The sequence below is a fragment of the Rhinopithecus roxellana genome, chromosome 5 (genome assembly GCF_007565055.1).
Source record: "Rhinopithecus roxellana isolate Shanxi Qingling chromosome 5, ASM756505v1, whole genome shotgun sequence".
In the NCBI taxonomy this organism is placed as follows: Eukaryota; Metazoa; Chordata; class Mammalia; order Primates; family Cercopithecidae; genus Rhinopithecus; species Rhinopithecus roxellana.
Window position 1 is genome coordinate 161,417,145 of NC_044553.1, and position 12,098 is coordinate 161,429,242.

At 52.0% G+C, this 12,098-nt stretch overlaps 1 protein-coding gene across 5 annotated transcripts in view; it reads left to right on the forward strand.

The window, feature by feature from the left end:
* Nucleotides 1–5,103: 5,103 nt before the first annotated feature.
* Nucleotides 5,104–12,098, forward strand: part of TRAF3 (TNF receptor associated factor 3) — a 138,573-nt gene continuing 131,578 nt past the window's right edge. For 3 of the 5 annotated variants that reach the window (XM_030931083.1, XM_030931080.1, XM_030931081.1), the window contains exon 1: nucleotides 5,104–5,357. The gene's annotated coding sequence lies outside the window, so the exon portion shown is untranslated. The remainder of the gene's footprint in view (nucleotides 5,358–12,098) is intronic. The other 2 variants (XM_030931078.1, XM_030931079.1) reach the window with 1 other exon arrangement.

The window sequence follows — 12,098 nt, forward strand, 5'->3', positions numbered from 1 at the left end:
AAGAAAGGAGGGAAGGAAAGAAGGAAGGAAGGAAGGAAGGAAGGAAGGAAGGAAGGAAGGAAGGAAGGAAGGAAGGTCGGTCGAGATGGGCGTGGGGCTCCAGGCAAAGCTGCCTGTAGGATGCCAGCCACGTCCAAGATTCATGTTCTTCCAAAAGATTTCAGGAAAATGCCAGAGATGTGTGTGTGTGCGTGTGAGTGTGCATGTGTGCACATGTGTGCATACAAATCCCAGAATGGGTTCCCTAAAATGAGGATGGCTGGGGGCAGTGGCTCACGCCTATAATCCCAGCACTTTGGGAGGTTGAGAAAGGAGGATCGTTTGAGCCCAGGAATTCCAGACCATCCTGGGCAATGTAGTGGGACCCTGTCCCTCCAAAAAAAAAAAAAAAAGTAGTTGGGCATGGTGACACACACTTGTGTTTTCAGCTATTCAGGAGGGTAAAGAGAGAGGACTGCCTGAGCCTGGGAGATAAAGGCTACAGTGAGCTATGATTGCACCACGGCTCTCCAGCTTGGGTGACAGAGTGAGACCCTGTTCAAAAAAAAAAAGGATATCTTCATCTCCCTGAGCAGTCCATGGAGAAAATCAGAACTGGTTTTCTTCTAATTGATTGTTATTATTACTATTTTTGAGACAGAGTCTGGTTCTGTCACCCAGACTGGAGTGCAGTGGCACAATCTTGGCCCACTGCAACCTCCACCTCCCATGTTCAAGCAATTCTCCTGCCTCAGCCTCCCAAGTTGCTGGGATTACAGGCGCCCACCACCATGCCCAGCTAATTTTTTGTATTTTTAGTACAGACGAGGTTTCACCATGTTGGCCAGGCTGGTTTCGAACTGCTGACCTCAAGTGATCTGCTTGCCTCGGCCTCCCAAAGTGCTAGGATTACAGGTGTGAGCTACCATGCCCGGCCTCTAATTATTTTTATTTTAATTTTTTTGTAGAGACGAGGTCTCACCGTGTTGCCCAGGCTGGTCTCAAACTCCTGTCCTCAAGCAATCCTCCTGCCTCAGCCTCCCAAAGTGCTGGGATTACAGGTGTGAGCCAGCTCGCTAGAACTGTTTTTCTGTGGCCAGGGACCCCAGCCTCTCACCTTCCCTGTCATCACTGCCCTCTCCTCCCCTCTTGAATATACCACGTGAGGGATTTGCACACCCACGCCCATCTCGACCTTCCTTCCTTCCTTCTTTCCTTCCCTCCTTTCTTTCTTTCCTTTATTTTTGAGACGGAATCTTGCTCTGTTGCCCAGGCTGGAGTGCAATGGCATGATCTCACCTCACTGCAACCTCAGCCTCCCAGGTTCAGGCAATTCTCCTGCTTCAGCCTCTTGAGTAGCTGGGATTACAGGTGCCCGCCACCACGGCTGGCTTGCTTTGCCTCCCCACCCCCATTTCCTATGCATTTGTTTACGAGCATCCCTGGCCAGAGAAGGGCACCAGCAGCTTGCTTCTTTGCTGGCGACCTCTGCTGTCAGCCAGGGTCTACTTCAAGGACAAGATGGGCTTCCCAGCCCAGCTGCCTCAGTGTGCACTCACGATACAGCAGGGTGCTTTGGCGCCACGACCACTCTAGCTGCCTGAATCCCCTTCGACATCTTTAGTAGCTCTTTCAGTCTAAAATGGTGCTTTCAAACTTCAGGTCATGAATCAAAAGTAAGTTTAGAGGGTCATGGCCAGCATTAAAAAATAAACAGAACGGAAAATATCGGAGTGCGTCGCAGGTTTGAGATGATCTGTTGTTACATGTGTGTACACACACAGGTTATGAACAACTGGGTTACCATGTAAAATGTATTCAAGGGTTCAGAAGCCACTTGTTGGAATAATTAGTAAAACCGTGATTGTGCCATGCATCAGGATCTGCCCCCCAAGGCTGGGTGCAGTGGCTCACGCCTGCAATTCCAGCACTTTGGGAGGTCGAAGCGGGCGGATCACCTGAGGTCAGGAGTTCAAGACCAGCCTGGCTAACATGGTGAAACCCCGTTTCTACTGAAAATACAAAAAATTAGCCAGGCGTGGTGGTGCGTGCCTGTAATCCCAGCTACTCAGGAGGCTGAGGCAGGAGAATGACTTGAACCCGGGAGGTGTAGGTTGCAGTAAGCCGAGATCATGCCATTGCACGCCAGCTTGGACAACAAGAGTGAAACTCCGTCTCAAAAGAAAACAAAACAAATCAAAACCAAGGTCTCCACCCCCCACCCCCAGGCCACGTGTAGCATCTTTGAGTGCGAGAAGTTGCCAGCACCCTTCAGCCCAAGTTGACCCACAGGGGCCAATGGTTTTTGTGTGGGAAGGCGTCACCTGAGGCACAGACCATCACATTCAGGGAGAGGTGTAAGAAAACCCCTTTCCTAGCCCTGAAGCCCCTGGCACTCTGCTGTGAATACCTTTTCCTTCTTACTGAAAAACAAACAGGATGGCCTTCTGAGCTGTTGCATGTCTGTGAGTCACTTGAGTGTCTGCATGCACCTCTCCCAAAAATGCAGCAAGCAGAACATGTAATGCTACATCAACTCCTGTGAGAAATGTGTCCAAAGATGCTGTCAGTTTGTTGTTGGACGTTGCCATAGGGAACAGAGATCTGCCTTTGAAGTACAGCAAGGAGAGAGCTCTCCTTCCTGCCCATCACTGCTGCCCAGTGGCTCTAATTGCAGGGGCGAGAACACCGGCCCCCAACCCCCAAAGCAGTTGCCCTGCTTGGGGCAAACTTCTTTGTCCTGTGCCCCTTCAATTCCCCACAGCAGAGGATCTTCAGAACTGCTCAATTGGAGAAGAAAAAGGAGGAGGAGGAGAGGGGAGGGAGAGAAAGGGAGGGAATCGGTCTCACCAGCAGAGGGCTCAGCCTGGTTGTGCCTGACTTTATTCTGAATGTTGCTTTCTAATGCTAGGCTGGAGCATGAAAGCAGCCGCAGAAAACCCTCTCATGGGTCTTTGGACCTTCTGCCTTGCTTCTTCTTCTTTTTCTTTTTATATTATTTATTTATTTATTTTTCCTTTTTTGAGACAGGGTCTCACTCCATTGCCCAGACTGGAGTCCAGTGGTGCCATCATGGCTCACTGCAGCTTCAACCTCATGGGCTCAAGCAATCCTCCCGCCTCAGCCTCCCAAAGTGCTGGGACCACAGGCATGAGCCACCATCCTTTTTTTTTTTTTTTCCAGACAGAGTCTCGCTTTGTCGCCCAGGCTGGAGTGCAATGGCATATTCTTGGCTCACTGCAAACTCTGCCTCCTAGGTTCAAGTGATTCTCTTGCCTCAGCCTCCTGGGTAGCTGGGATTACAGGCGCCCTCCACCACACCCGGCTGATTTTTATATTTTTAGTAGAGACATGGTTTCACCACGTTGGCTGGGCTGGTCTCGAACTCCTGACCTCGGGTGACTTGCCTGCCTGCGGCCTCCCAAAGTGCTGCGATTACAGGCGTAAGCCACGGTGCCCGGTCATGTCCTGCTTCTTTTAAAATAACCAAAAATAGTCCAGCCTAGGGAACGGAGTCTATCCTGATTTTGGCAAAGTTAAACCAGATCCTAAGTAACACACAGCATAAGGCAGGTGTTGGGAGTGGGCCCTAGTCGACAGGGTGCCAGGACTGTGGGCTTAGCAGGGCTGGGGACATGGGAGGCCTCCGTGCCTGGGCTAAGGGAAGTGGTTGGGACCCTGAGCCTGAGATCAGTAACATCCCAATTCCTCACAGGCAAGAAAGGGCACCTGAGGCTCCCAAGAGCAGTCTACCATGGGGGCGGGGGAGACCGCTGGACTCCAGCGGTCCCTGTGAGGGAAGGCCAAGGCTGGCCTGTCACCTCTAAAAGAGCTGTGCCTGTGGCGCAGACAGAGGTGCCACTGTGGCCTGGTGAGTGTGACTGTAGAACAAGCACCTGTTGGGCTAATGGAGCCAGGTCGGACTATCTGAGGTTCTGGAACATTCCATGGGTGAAGCTTCAGGGGGAGATGCTGGACTTCCTGCCTCCACTCACATGAGTCACTGGAGCAGTACAAGAAGGCAGACTGGCCTTGGCCACTCACACTGGTCTCAGCTCTGGGGTAGGGCTCTTTATAAGCCTTCTCCAGAAGTGAAAAATGCGAAGTCCTCTATCTCCTCACCACTGACTTGCAAACTCCAGCGAAGGCCTCACCCCTCAGTTGGCCCAGAGTCTCCCAGAAGCCCTCCTTTCGCTTCCCATCTCGCCAGGCCCAGCCAGGCTGGCTGCTGTCTTGGTGGCCCTAGGTGAATCACTGATGTCATCACTGATGCCTTTGGGGCAGAAGGCCATGCCCTCGGGAGAAACGCGCAGGCCCCAGCGGCCTGGTGTGCAGGGGCAATCAGGACCTCCGAGGACGCTGGGGGCACGTGGCAAACTGGCCACTCCGTCCACCCGTGAGCAAGACACCACTCGTGGGTGTGGGAGGGTCCCCAGGAGGGAGAAAGGAAAGTGCCACTAAACTAATGTGGAGCCCTGCCCTCTGCTCGCGAAAGGAGCCCCACGGCCTGAGTCACCCTCAGCCCCACCTGCGTATGTGCGAGGGTGCGTGGCCTGGTACTAGTGCCAACGGTGTTACTGAGCGTGTGTGCGCGTGTCCGCGTGTCCGCGTGAGGGGAGTGTGAGCGTCGTGTATGCGTCCGCTACATTGCGGGGGGCCGCATGTCGGACCCGTACATGTACGTAGGGGTCGCGTGTGGCCATGGGCACACGGGCGTGCACGCGCGGGGGCTGCGTATGCCGACGTGAGGGCGCGGGCCAGGTGGCCGCGGGGAGGAGCGGCGCCGGCACCTCTCGGCCCCCACGCGGCCTGCGTGGCTTCTTGACCCGGAAAGGCGGGGACACGGGGACGCGCGGCGGCGGGGGCGGCGCAGAGCGTGGAGGCCCGCGGGGCGCGCGGCGGAGACTGGAGGGAGGTGGGGGGCGCCCGGGGCTGTCCCCGCCCCGCGCCGCGGCCCCGCCGTTGCTAAGGCCGGGCGGGCGGGCGGCGGGCGCGAGGGCTCTTAGCAACGGGTCGCGGGCGCGCGCGGGGACCGGCGGGCGCGTGGGGCCGGCGGCGCTCGCGGGCTCCTGCCGCTCCCACGCGCGCGGGCGGCGGGGGCGGGGCGGCGGGCGCGCCGGGGATTTCCAGCGCGCGAGAGGAAGTGCCTGCGCGGGACTGCGTGAGGGAGCGAGGGAGCGAGGGAGCGCGGCGCGGCCGCCGCGTGCGCGAGCCGGGGTTGCAGCCCAGCCGGGACTTTCCAGCCGGCGGCAGCCGCGGCGGCCGCCGGCTCTTCCCCGCCCCCCGCCATGGGGCAGCCCGGGGAGCAGGACGCTGCGGACCGCGGCGGAGGACGCGCTCGGCGCCCCTGAGCCGGCCGAGCGGCGGCGGACCGCGAGGTAAGGGGCCGCGGCGGGCGGGCGGGCCTCCGGCGCGCGGCCGGGCGCCTCCATCCCAGTCGCCTCCATCCCGCGCCCTCGGCGGCGGGGCCCGGGGGCCTCAGGGCTGCCCGGCGCGGCGCAGGCCCGGCCCGTCCCGGCGGCGAGTGCGGGGCGCGGCTTTAGCCTGGCCCCGCGCCCCAGCCCGGCTGCCTCCCGCCCCCGGACGCCTCAACTTCGGCAAACTTTGTCCCGGAGGCCGGGCTCGGGGCCCGAGGGGGCCGGGGCGCCCGCAGCTTTTCAGGAAACGGGGCGCGCAGGCCTCGCCACGGCCGTGACCCCCGCGGGCGTTGAGGACCCGGCACCCCGCGGGGCCGCGGGTTTCACGCGGAGGGACGGCGGCTCAGGAGCTGCGTGGCCGAGCGCGCTGCCCGGGCCGGCCGGGGGGGCCCGGGCGTTATTGGAAAGTTGGTCCTGAGTCATGCCGCCGCAGAGGCGCCTCCGACCGCTTGGGGGGCGGCGCGCGGGGTCCGGGTTGGGCTCAGGGCGCGAATCCCCCTCCCGCGGCCGCCGAGGGCCGGCGACTCCCGGGGCACCGGGCGGCTCCGGGCCGCGGGCTCTGCGTCTTCCCCGCGGGCGCCAGGCGGCTCTCGGCGGGCTGGCAGGTTCCACGCCGCCAGCCAGCCCCGTGTGGGGACTTCGGTCTAGTATTTGAACCCGAGGAGAGAATTCTGTGTGGAAAATTCTCTCCCTTCGATTTGAAACAGTAACAAACTGGAAACGGATGAGGTGTTGTGGACGTGCTTGGAAATCCAAGAAGCCTTCAGATTACGAGCCGTTGCCGGGACCAGTTGTATTTCACATTTTTCGAATTAAGCTCAGAATCAGTTTTCAGAATGAGGTGTGATGCGTGATGCGTGGTGTGTGTGTGCCTGTGTGTGTATGGATATAATTCATTCATTTTTGTGGCGTCAGAAAGGTTATGTCGAGCGTTGTAGCAGCTTCTTAATTTACATTCACAGCATACAACTGAAGAGGAGCCATTATTTATTTATTTTTCTAGCCTTTGCTGCGACTACACACTGCCGGAGCGTTTGGAAATGTTGTTTGCTGTTACCCTGTATGTGTCTATAAAATTCTTACTGTAGGGAATGGCCAAGTGGACCATCAGTTCGTCCTGAGATCTTCTCATGTCTCTCACGTCTTTGAAAATGGCCTGTGAAAAGACTGCATCATATGTAGGATGTCTGGCAAAATAGTGTACAGCGTTCTTTTCTCAAATGAGAGGAAATGTGTACCTTTTCACCGCGTTGTGACAGTGTGAATGTTAAGAATTAGTCTAAAGATGAAAATTCTTTGGCCAAAGCAAGATAAGCCTTATCGGTATGAAAACTGGAAAATATCACATGGGACTGGAAATCCTGTGAGTGGGTGCTCATGACGGAAACCCTGACAGACCTTGGATTCCAGCGTCGCTAGTGAAAATCAGACCTTATCATGGATAAGGGTTAAGATGTAAGGTGTCTCACCCAGACGCCATCTGTTCCAGCTGTCAATGCAGAAGCCAGGAAAGGAGAGAGAGATGGCCAGGGAGAATTTCAGCTTTTTTTTTTTGACATTCTTGTGAATTTCTCTGCGAGGGAAAGAAGACCAATTATCTTCCTTGGATGCTGTCCCTTCTTTTGGAATGAGTAAGATGGCTTCACTCAGTGAGAGGCTGTAAAGAGATTTCACTGGAAACAGGCAGTAACAGTCTCCAGTTGTTTCTGTTAATACTATCAAAATACCCCTACTTTTGTTTGTGCCTTGAAGAAAGTCCTTCATTAACTGAGACGTCTGAGCCTGCGTTGCGAGTTCTCTAAATACTCCTGCAAGAATCCCTTTAATTTTTCACCGTGCAACTCAAGAAGGACCTTTCTAGGGTATTATCAGGATATGCATGCTAATGATACTGTCAGGTTAGATGAGAATGATTGATCACTCCCTTAAAATCCTTTTTTATGATGTTAAAGGTGTACTTTAAGAAAGATAAAACTGCTACTGTGGCATTGCAAGTCTGAGCTAGCTCAGGCAAACAAAGGAAATTGCGTTAAATTTGCCCAACTCTATTTTCTCTTCATATAGCAAGACTCTCCAAACAGCAAGTGATCTAACCTATCAAGTATTATGCAATAGCTGAATTTCCTTGCAGTGGTCAGTTTAAAGAACTATTAACTTAGCAGAGGCGACGTTTCGTGGCCAAGGCCCTCAGGGTCCATTCCATGGAATCAGGGACCCCTTGCTGCTGCTTTGCGAGTGTTCAGGGAGGAAGAAAAATTACTTGGTGTTCTTTTTTGTGTGGAGGAGTCGTAATAACTGACCTCAGATACAGAGAAAGTGGGAAGAGTGAGAAAGAAGGAGGTGAGGCCAGAGGATTTGGAAGGCTACCAGAGAGAGGCAGCCGAGACCTGAGTGTGGAGATGATGCTTAGACTTGCTTTGAGCAGGAGGGATGACGCCAGAATGAGGGAGGCCTAGACGCCCGAGAAAGGTACAGGGGATAGGTGCCATGCGGTCTGCACCAGTGCAGCAGGCTTTGGGTCCCAAAGATGCGAATGGAAATAGAAGAAAATGCAGTTTTAAACAGAATAGAAAAAAAAAAAAAAAAAAACTAAGAAAATGTTATGTGTGCTTGTGTAAAATTTATTATTCATAATTAAAATACGAAATGCCTTTCTCATTTGAGAAAGCCTTTATTGACTAAGTTCTGCACAACACTATTCCAGGAAAGGGGATGGGAGACGGACCACCCTAGGGAGAAGAAGGCGGAGATTTTTACTGTTAAGCACAATACCTTTCTTGTTTGTTTGTTTTGGTGAAGCTTATTGTCGGCCTGTGCAGATGACTTGGAGTAGGCTGGCAGGTAGTGGGATGTCATAAATGCTGATGCCTGTTGGTTTCTATCAACTTTAGGAATCAGATGGGAATTGATGCTGCATTCTGTCTTCCTCGAGACAAGTGGATCATTAATTGGGACTTGGGAGTCTTTTTCTCATTGAATTAACGTTCAGTTAATGTGCCCTGAGTTCTCATAATGTTCTGGTTACCGTGCTGCGAAGAGTGAGACGCAGCACCCGTCTGTTGGGGTGTGATCTGCAGGGATATAGGCTATCTTCGCCCCTGTGCACGGTGAGGGGACATGCCAGAAACCAACAGATACTTGACTGAGACAGACCAGGACAGGAGCTTATGGCAGGAAGCATAAGGAAAAATCCAGCATCCTGCCCTCAGGTGCTAACCATTTGGCAGAGAATACTTTCTCCCACCAGGAAGAAACCAGCAAGTCAAAATGTAGGATGAGATGAATTAGTGGATTGTGTAGAATTCTAGAAGTGTGGTGGGAATCGACCATAAGGGAAAGAGAAAGCTCTTGGTTGGCTGAGCTAGTTGGGTAAGTCTTCTGGGAAGCGGCGTTGAGGCCCAGTGTCAGGAAAACTCTGGTATAGTGGGGCCATCTGGGCCCCCTTACAGGGCCCCCTCCCACTTTGTTTTGGTAAGATGGGATCTGACAGCTTGCCATCCTGTCACTCCTTGCCAGTAGATGCAGTGCTGGCCATGCTGCTGCTCATTGGGTTTCTAGTTGGGAAGCTGCATGTGCTGGCCTTTGGGTCTTGTGACTGGAAGCTCATGTGGTTCAGGCATACTGTACTGTGAAGGGCATGGTCTGTGGAGGGGAACAGAGCAGCGGGCCCTAACCTGGGTGACACCACTTTGCTGTCCCTACCATTTTTCATTGCATGTAGGAAGTCTCAAAAGTGGCAGGGGAGGGGTGTACATGTTAAAAAGTCCCTTCCTGGCCTGACATGCTCACCTGTGGTCCCAGCTACCCCAGAGAATGAAGTGGGAGGATCACTCTAGTCTGGGTAACACCGTGAGACTCCTGGCTCTTAAAATAAATGTATTTATTTATTTATTTATTTATTTTATTTTATTTGAAACGGTCTCACTCTGTTGCCCAGGCTGGAGTACAGTGGCCCGATCTTGGCTCACTGCAACCTCCACCTCCTGGGTTCAAATGAGTCTCCTACCTCAGCCTCCCTAGTAGCTGGGATTACAGGCACCCATCACCACGCCTGGCAATTTTTTTTTTTTGGAGACAGAGTCTCACTCTGTCACCCAGACTGAAGTGCAGTGGCGTGATCTCAGCTCACTGCAACCTCCACCTCTGGGATTCAGGCGATTCTCCTGCCTCAGCCTGCTGAGTATCTGGGGAATACAGGTGCGTGCCACTATAACTAGCTAATTTTTGTATTTTTAGTAGAGATGGGGTTTCACCATCTTGGCCAGGCTGGTCTCAAACTCCAGACGTCAAGTGATCCACCTGCCTTGGCCTCCCAAAGTGCTGGGATTACAGGCATGAGCCACTGTGCCTAGCCTTCCCAGCTAATTTTTGTATTTTTTAGTAGAGACAGGGTTTTGCCATGTTCGCCAAACTAGTCTTGAACTCCTGACCTCAGGTGATCCACCCACCTCAGCCTCTCAAAGTGTTGGGACTATAGGCGTGGGCCATCACACTCGGCCTGTTTATTTTTTTGAAATGGAGTCTTCTTCTGTTGCCCAGGCTGGAGTGCAGTGGTGCAGTCTTGGCTCACTGCAGCCTCTCCCTCCTGGGCTCAAGTGATTTTCCTGCCTTAACCTCCTGAGTAGCTGGGGCTACAGGTGCCTGCCCCCATGCCCGGCTAATTTTGTATTTTTAGTAGAGAGTGGGTTTCACCATGTTGGGCAGTCTGGTCTCGAACTCCTGACCTCAAGTGATCCACCCATCTCAGCCTTGCAAAGTGCTGGGATTACAGGCATGAGCCACCACACCCTGCCCTGGCTCTAATATTTAAAAAAAGTTCTTCCTCCAACCTACTCCTTTGTCATCCATGCTTAAATCACCTCAGTCTCCTTAATTCTCAAGAACTGAAAAATTGGGGCCCTACATTTCATTTCACAATTTACTTTTTTTCTAGGATTGTTCCATGCTGATTTCGAGAATTTAAAAATAAAATTAAATGGAGGCTATTTGGTAGTAACTTCTCATGGGGCAGTTCTATCAAGAAAGATATGAGGATCTGCTTCTTTGACTTTCTGATTTCCTTTCCAGTTGAAACACTTATTCTATGGCAGAACCCAAAAGCGTATTTATTGGAAACTTGATTTCTTTAAGTGGAGAGAAAAGCTAAATTGATTAACCAAGTAGGGTAATACAAATCTGTAAGGCAACAGTAGCATCAAAGTGGTGAAATGTGAATCTCCAGGAGTCATGAAAATTGTAATGAAGGTTTTCCAAGATTAATGTTGTGTCCTGGAAGGTTACTGCCAATTAGGAGGCCTGCATCCACAAGGTAGTGAGGTGCTTGTTAGGCCTTCCCTCCTTCCCCCAAGGGCCAGGCAAATGGTAAGCTCTTGGTCAGTGTTTGTGTCCAGATTCTGCAAGCTGGGAAGACAGGAGGGATGTGACAGATTCCCACAGTGGTTCCATGTGTTTGGAATGTGTGTCGGCAGTTGGGTGTGCCTTGTAGCGGCCTCCCTTAACTGTGTGTTCCTGGAGGTCAGGCTTCCATCCTCCTGTTCTGATAATATTTAGCTCCAGGATTAGTTGCATTGGGGGTTTGTTTGGTGGAAAGTTTCATTTCACCATGTAATTTTCTTGGATGCTTTTAATGACTTAAAAGCTGGAAGAACAGGAAAACTAGTTCTCTTGAGCTCTTTCATGTCCAGTAATACTCAGAAATTATAACTTTATGCTGCAAATTAAGCCTGCTGCTTGAAACATTATTATAGGGTAAATTAACAGTTTAGGTTTCAGAGGCTTTTCTGTGTGACTTTCCCCTTAGTGGGAGGGGGTTTGGTAAGCCTAATAAGTATTCTCTTAAAATTTAATGTGAATTGTACATTGTCCTCCGTAATATGGTTGATTGCTTTAATATAAACTTACCTTGTTCCCTAAATCTTTTATAACTCTTGATTCTCCAAAAGATGTATTGTGTTTCTGGAATCTCACTGTGGATTCCTGGAGCTGTCCACCTCACAGCTGGAGAAGTGTGGGATAGTGGAGGGTACCAACTTTGAGGATCTGAATTCCAGTCTGCCCTCTGTATTTAGTGGTAGAATGACCTTGGGCAGGCTACGTGGCCCCGCTGAATTGATTTCCCTATCTATACAATGGGGCTACTAGCACCAGGGACATCACTTGCTTTTTATGAGTTAGGTGGATGGGAAAGCATTGTGGAGATGTTAATTTTCATAGTATTAGAGGATTGAGGTGTAATAGAGTAAGAATGTTAAGATCTTAGAATGTAAATATCAGATCTTGTTAGTTAGGGACCACAGAAGTTTTCTAGTTGAGGTCTCTTATTTCATGTGGGAGGCAGCTGAGGCTCTGAGTGTTTGGGTCAGCAACTCTCACAAGGCAAATAATGACAAAGCAAGGGCTATTCACTCAGGGTAGGTTTTTCCCTACCTAATTCCAACGAGGGTTAATTGAGAATTATTGAATCACCCACACTTTTTTTGAGAACTTTCTAAGTGCTAGGGGCTATGCTCGTTGCTAAAGCTAAAAAGTCAGATAGGATGCCGTCTGATCATGTGGTAGGTGCCACGACAGTGGAACAGAGGCTCTGGTGCATTGTAGAGGCGCTGTGCAGTTTCGACCTGGGTTAGGAGGAGGCATTTCTCTAGGAGGTAACTCTTAGGGAAGCTAGCAGCAGGAGTGGGGAATTCTGGGCTAGCAGGGAGT